The sequence below is a fragment of the Anguilla anguilla genome, chromosome 2, assembly GCF_013347855.1.
Source record: "Anguilla anguilla isolate fAngAng1 chromosome 2, fAngAng1.pri, whole genome shotgun sequence".
In the NCBI taxonomy this organism is placed as follows: domain Eukaryota; kingdom Metazoa; phylum Chordata; class Actinopteri; order Anguilliformes; family Anguillidae; genus Anguilla; species Anguilla anguilla.
The window spans coordinates 72561493-72567492 of NC_049202.1; positions in this window are offsets into that span (position 1 = coordinate 72561493).

Below are 6000 nucleotides of genomic sequence, written 5' to 3' on the forward strand. Positions count from 1 at the left end.
CCCCACAAGGGGGGTTCTGAGACAGAGAGAGAGAGAGAAAATAATAAAACAGGGGAGCACAGAAAGGTCCTGTTAGGGTCAGATGGAGGTGGGGGTGTAAATGGGTCCTCTCTGGTTTTGGGTGGAGTGTGTAGACAGGACTGGCTGGGTGGGGGGTAAATGGGTTCTCTCTGGTTTTGGGCAGAGTGTGTAGACAGGACTAGCTGGGTGGAGGGTAAATGGGTCCTCTCTGGTTTGGGGCAGAGTGTGTAGACAGGACTGGCTGGGTGGGGGGTAAATGGGTCCTCTCTGGTTTGGGGCAGAGTGTGTAGACAGGACTGGCTGGGTGGGGGGTAAATGGGTCCTCTCTGGTTTGGGGCAGAGTGTGTAGACAGGACTGGCTGGGTGGGGGGTAAATGGGTTCTCTCTGGTTTTGGGCAGAGTGTATAGACAGGACTGGTTTAGGAGAAGTGTAAATGAGTCCCGTTTGGTTTTTGTGCGTTGTTGTAAAAAAGGTGAACAGCTTCATCAACTGAACAGCTAAACTAAGCTTACCCCCCTCCAGCCCTGATCAGCTAAACAACACTTACCCCCCAACTCTGATCAGCTAAACAACACTTACCCCCCAACACTGACCAGCTAAACTACACTTACTCCCCCTCCAACTCTGATCACCTAAACTACATTTACCCCCCCTCCAACCCTGACCAGCTAGACTACAGCCCCCCCTCCCCCCTCCCCCCCCAGTATGTTTGGGTTGTGTGTTTGAGCCAGTATGTTTGGGTTGTGTGTTTAACACCAGTATGTTTGGGTTGTGTGTTTAACACCAGTATGTTTGGGTTGTGTGTTTAACACCAGTATGTTTGGGTTGTGTGTTTAACACCAGTATGTTTGGGTTGTGTGTTTAACACCAGTATGTTTGGGTTGTGTGTTTGAGCCAGTATGTTTGGGTTGTGTGTTTAACACCAGTACGTTTTGGTTGTGTGTTTAACACCAGTATGTTTGGGTTGTGTGTTTAACACCAGTACGTTTGGGTTGCGTGTTTAAAACCAGTATGTTTGCATTGTGTGTTTAAGGCAGTGTGTTTGAGTTGTGTGTCTAAGACCAGAATGTTTGGGTTGTGTGTTTAACACCAGTACGTTTGGGTTGCGTGTTTAAAAGCAGTATGTTTGCATTGTGTGTTTAAGGCAGTGTGTTTGAGTTGTGTGTTTAAGGTCAGTTTGTTTGGGTTGTGTGTTTGAACCAGTATGTTTGGGAAAAGACTAGCACAACTGTGGAAATGAAGTGCAGCCTGGCTGGCTCCTTCCCAAACGCAGTGAGGGCCCAGTAGAGAGGCGTTTATCTCTGTGTGAACATCGCAGGCTGTCGGATATCTTCTTCGCCTGCATTTCTTTTGGCATACAGGTTTAATCTCATCGGATGACTTGCCAAAACCAAAACAAACTGTCTGAACAGATAACAGTGACAGGCATGTGTAAGATATTTAGCTATAACATGTTGTATCAGATAAGAGCTAATCATTTTTTTTAAAGGCAAGTTCACAGTTATAAAAATGACCTGGGAAATTTGTGTGCACATGCATAAGGCTGACACATACTCATTATTCAAATGCTTTTCATTTTTGTTGGGTTTTCTTGTTCTAAATTTGTAGACTACATAAGACTACATAAACCTTGTAGGACTACGTGCTTTGCAAAATGAGTTGTACCAGCAGGCAGGGTTGTAACAGAGTTGTAACAGCAGGCAGGGTGGTAACAGAGCTGTATCAGCAGGCAGGGTTGTAACAGAGATGTAACAACAGGCAGGGTTGTAACAGAGTTATAACAGCAGGCAGGGTTGTAACAGAGCTGTATCAGCAGGCAGAGTTGTAACAGAGTTGTAACAGCAGGCAGGGTTGTAACAGAGCTGTATCAGCAGGCAGGGTTGTAACAGAGATGTAACAACAGGCAGGGTTGTAACAGAGTTATAACAGCAGGCAGGGTTGTAACAGAGTTATAGCAGCAGGCAGGGTTGTAACAGAGTTGTAACAGCAGGCAGGGTTGTAACAGAGTTGTAACAGCAGGCAGGGTTGTAACAGAGTTGTAACAGCAGGCAGGGTTGTAACAGAGTTGTAACAGCAGGCAGGGTTGTAACAGAGCTGTATCAGCAGGCAGACTTGTAACAGAGTTGTAACAGCAGGCAGGGTTGTAACAGAGCTGTATCAGCAGGCAGGGTTGTAACAGAGTTATAACAGCAGGCAGGGTTGTAACAGAGATGTAACAACAGGCAGGGTTGTAATAGAGTTATAACAGCAGGAAGGGTTGTAACAGAGTTATAGCAGCAGGCAGGGTTGTAACAGAGTTGTAACAGCAGGCAGGGTTGTAACAGAGTTGTAACAGCAGGCAGGGTTGTAACAGAGTTGTAACAGCAGGCAGGGTTGTAACAGAGTTGTAACAGCAGGCAGGGTTGTGAACACTGTCACACATTTGGCGTGAGACAAGACTTTGGAATTTCGGAAGAACCATTCCAAAAAACCTCCCCTTCGAAGGGTTAATGGCGCTGGTGGAAAAGCTGAGCGTGGATGATCAGGGAGAATTCAGCCTGCGTGCCTCCATGACTCATCAATATCGGGCGCGCTTTCCCCCAAAAGAGTGCTAAAGCTGTATCTGTAGTCATGGCGATGGGCAGTTCCCCTAGCGACGGCTTGCTCACCGCTCAACCCCCTCTCCCCACACACATCCTTATGATGCAACCGAAAGTCCGTTTTCTGAAACACTCTGAATGGAGCACAGCTGTGGCCTGAGAAGGTTAGATAAAACCCGGCACTAACCAGCATGCCTACACCGCATGGATCAAGGGGGGTTTTTTTCTTCTTTCTGACTGGTGGAGACAGGTCCATGGTGTGCGGAAACTGCACCGGTGTCTGAAGGGTAAGAGAGGCTGAGGAAATGCTGTGTTCTGCCCCCCGATGTTGGGAGAGGTCACCCGGGGTGTGGTGCGGTTTGGCGAGAACAGGTGGAGGGGAGGAGCCTCTGTGGCAAAGTAGGCGTGGCCGGGCTGTGGGGGGGGGGTTAAGAGTACAGATCATTGTTAGGGGTGGGGGGGGGGGGGGGTATGGTGTCTCAGGGGGTGGGTGTGTCCAAGCTATGGAAGTTTTCTATGACTCAACCAGCGGCACATGAAATAAACGCTAGCAGCTAATTGGCTGTTTGTGTTTTGGTTGCTTTTACGTCTGTGAGTGCGATTGTGTGCGTTGCTAAGTCCGGCAGAATTACATGAGGGAACCACCCAGTCCAAATTTAAATGCACTTGTAAGATCTTAATCTACGGTACACCACTTACGAATGAGAAATGGCAGTCTTGTGCGATTAGTGTTGCGATTTCTCTTTCTCGTTTTTTTTTTTTTGTTGTGCTGAAAGGTTCCTCCCCAGACTGGGACCCATGACCGCGCCAGGTCTGAAATCATCCGTCGCCGGATTCAGCCGACTCCAAGTTTTTATGGGATTCAGCCGTTCGGCGAAACGGGGGGGGGAAACGATCTCAGGATGGTCTCCAGCGTGGAGAGAGAGAGGGGCCATGTCTAAAACAAACAAACAGAACTGAAGGAGGAGCAGGCCTGGAAGCCATGCTCTCAGATCCTGAAGGTCGCTCTCTCCTCTTACCGTCCGAGGAGCAGCACTTACTCCAGCTGCGATTGGCCGCACCGCGGATGTGGCAGCGTAGTCATTGATCAGATTCTCGGAGATGCGGCTTGAGGAAGTGTGACGTATCTCACACACACACAAACACACAGACACACACACACACCTCCTCTCGCTGTTTAACAGCTTTTCCTGGGTCTTGAATTTAATGTTTGAATCATAGCATCGGCTATGATGATTGGGCTAGAGCTGATGTCGAACAAACGTGAACAGACATGATTGACTAGAGTCAGTGATAGTGGGCGGGGTTTTTACGGCTCTGAGCTGCCCTGTCTTTTGGAGGAGAGGCAAAAGGCCAGTGCTGGAGGATGGATTCAAGGACCAAACGGTCACAAAATAGTCGGCCGCACCTGCCCACAGCCTGCCTACCTGACTCCATACAGCCAGCCACATCCGTCCACAGCCTGCCTACCTGACTCCATACAGCCAGCCACACCCGTCCACAGCCTGCCTACCTGACTCCATACAGCCAGCCACACCCGTCCACAGCCTGCCTACCTGATTCCATACAGCCATTACATTTACATTACAGGCATTTGGCAGACGCTCTTATCCAGAGCGACGTACAACAAAGTGTATAACCATAACCAGGAACAAGTATGACGAAACCCCTAGAGAGAAGTACAGGTCCAAGTGCAGGGAACGACCGCGTAGTTCAACTTGGACCCTGAAGGTTAAACTGATTAACACTAACACAACAAGAACGGCAACAACGCAATCTATGGAAAAAATACAAGCAGTAGTTAAGACAGTTAATGCACCTAAGTCACCTACGAAACAGCTGCCTAGTTACAACCCTAAGCTTACAGTCATTTACAGGGGGGTAGGGAGGGATGGGGAGAGGTGCAGCCTGAAGAGGTGAGTCTTCAGTCGTTGTTTGAAATGGGTCAGTGTCTCAGCTGTTCTGACCTCCACAGGGAGGTCATTCCACCATCGTGGGGCCAGAACAGACAGGAGACGTGTTCTGTTCAGCCAGCCACACCCGTCCACAGCCTGCCTACCTGACTCCATACAGCCAGCTGCACCCGTCCACAGCCTGCCTACCTGACTCCATACAGCCAGCCACACCCGTCCACAGCCTGCCTACCTGACTTCATACAGCCAGCCACACCTGTCCACAGCCTGCCTACCTGACTCCAAAAAGCCAGCTGCCCCCGTCCACAGCCTGCCTACCTGACTCCATACAGCCAGCCACACCCATCCACAGCCTGCCTACCTGACTCCATACAGCCAGCCACACCTGCCCACAGCCTGCCTACCTGGCCGCTCGCTTGTCTGAGCTGCCGTCCCCTTACATGGGCTCTCAGAGCTGGTAAATGTCAGAGGACGCCTAGGGCTGTGATCCTCCCTTCCTCCGGCTGGATAGACGAGAGCTAGCCTCCAGTGCGGACGCCTGCCCCTGACAGTCATTGCCCCCGACAGCTCGGGCTATTAATAACAAATTTGTCCTGACCCAGCCACAGCTGGCAATCAGCCTGGAGCCCGCGACCTTTGACCCCTGCCAATATGGCTGCCATCTTTCTCAATTATCGGCAATTGGTTGGAATTATTTCTTTGGAGTGAAATTGTTCAGCTGTGAAAGAGGGAAGAAAAAAAACACAAAAGTGAATCAATAAAAAGTAAATGCTTCCATTCACAGGTCACACACACACTCACACGCACACACACACACACAGGTATACACACACACACACACACACACTCACACACCCACACACACATACACACACACACACACACATTCTCTGAGAGGTGACTGCAATGTGCTGACAGTGTAAAGCACTGCAGAGTTTTTTCTCCCCCATAGATTCTGGACGAAGTCACAACCATCCCCTGCTGGGACGGGTGGATGTCCAATGTTCAGGGTCTGGCTGATCTAGCCCCAAAACAAATGACTTATGCACGACTTCCAGCTCCTCAATGTCCCCCGTCAAATGAGAAAACCAAATCAGTTGATGTGCGCTCTGTGGCTAAGCACTTTGTAGCTACGCGCTCTGTGGCTATGAGCTCTGTGGCTAAGCACTTTGTAGCTACGAGCTCTGTGGCTATGAGCTCTGTGGCTACGAGCTCTGTGGCTATGAGCTCTGTGGCTAAGCACTTTGTAGCTACGCGCTCTGTGGCTAAGCACTTTGTAGCTACACGCTCTGTGGCTATGAGCTCTATGGCTAAGCACTTTGTAGCTACATGCTCTGTGGCTAAGCACTTTGTAGCTACGCACTCTGTGGCTAAGCACTTTGTAGCTACGCGCTCTGTGGCTATGCGTTCAGTGGCTAAGCACTTTGTAGCTACGCGCTCTGTGGCTAAGCACTTTGTAGCTACGCGCTCTGTGGCTAAGCACTTT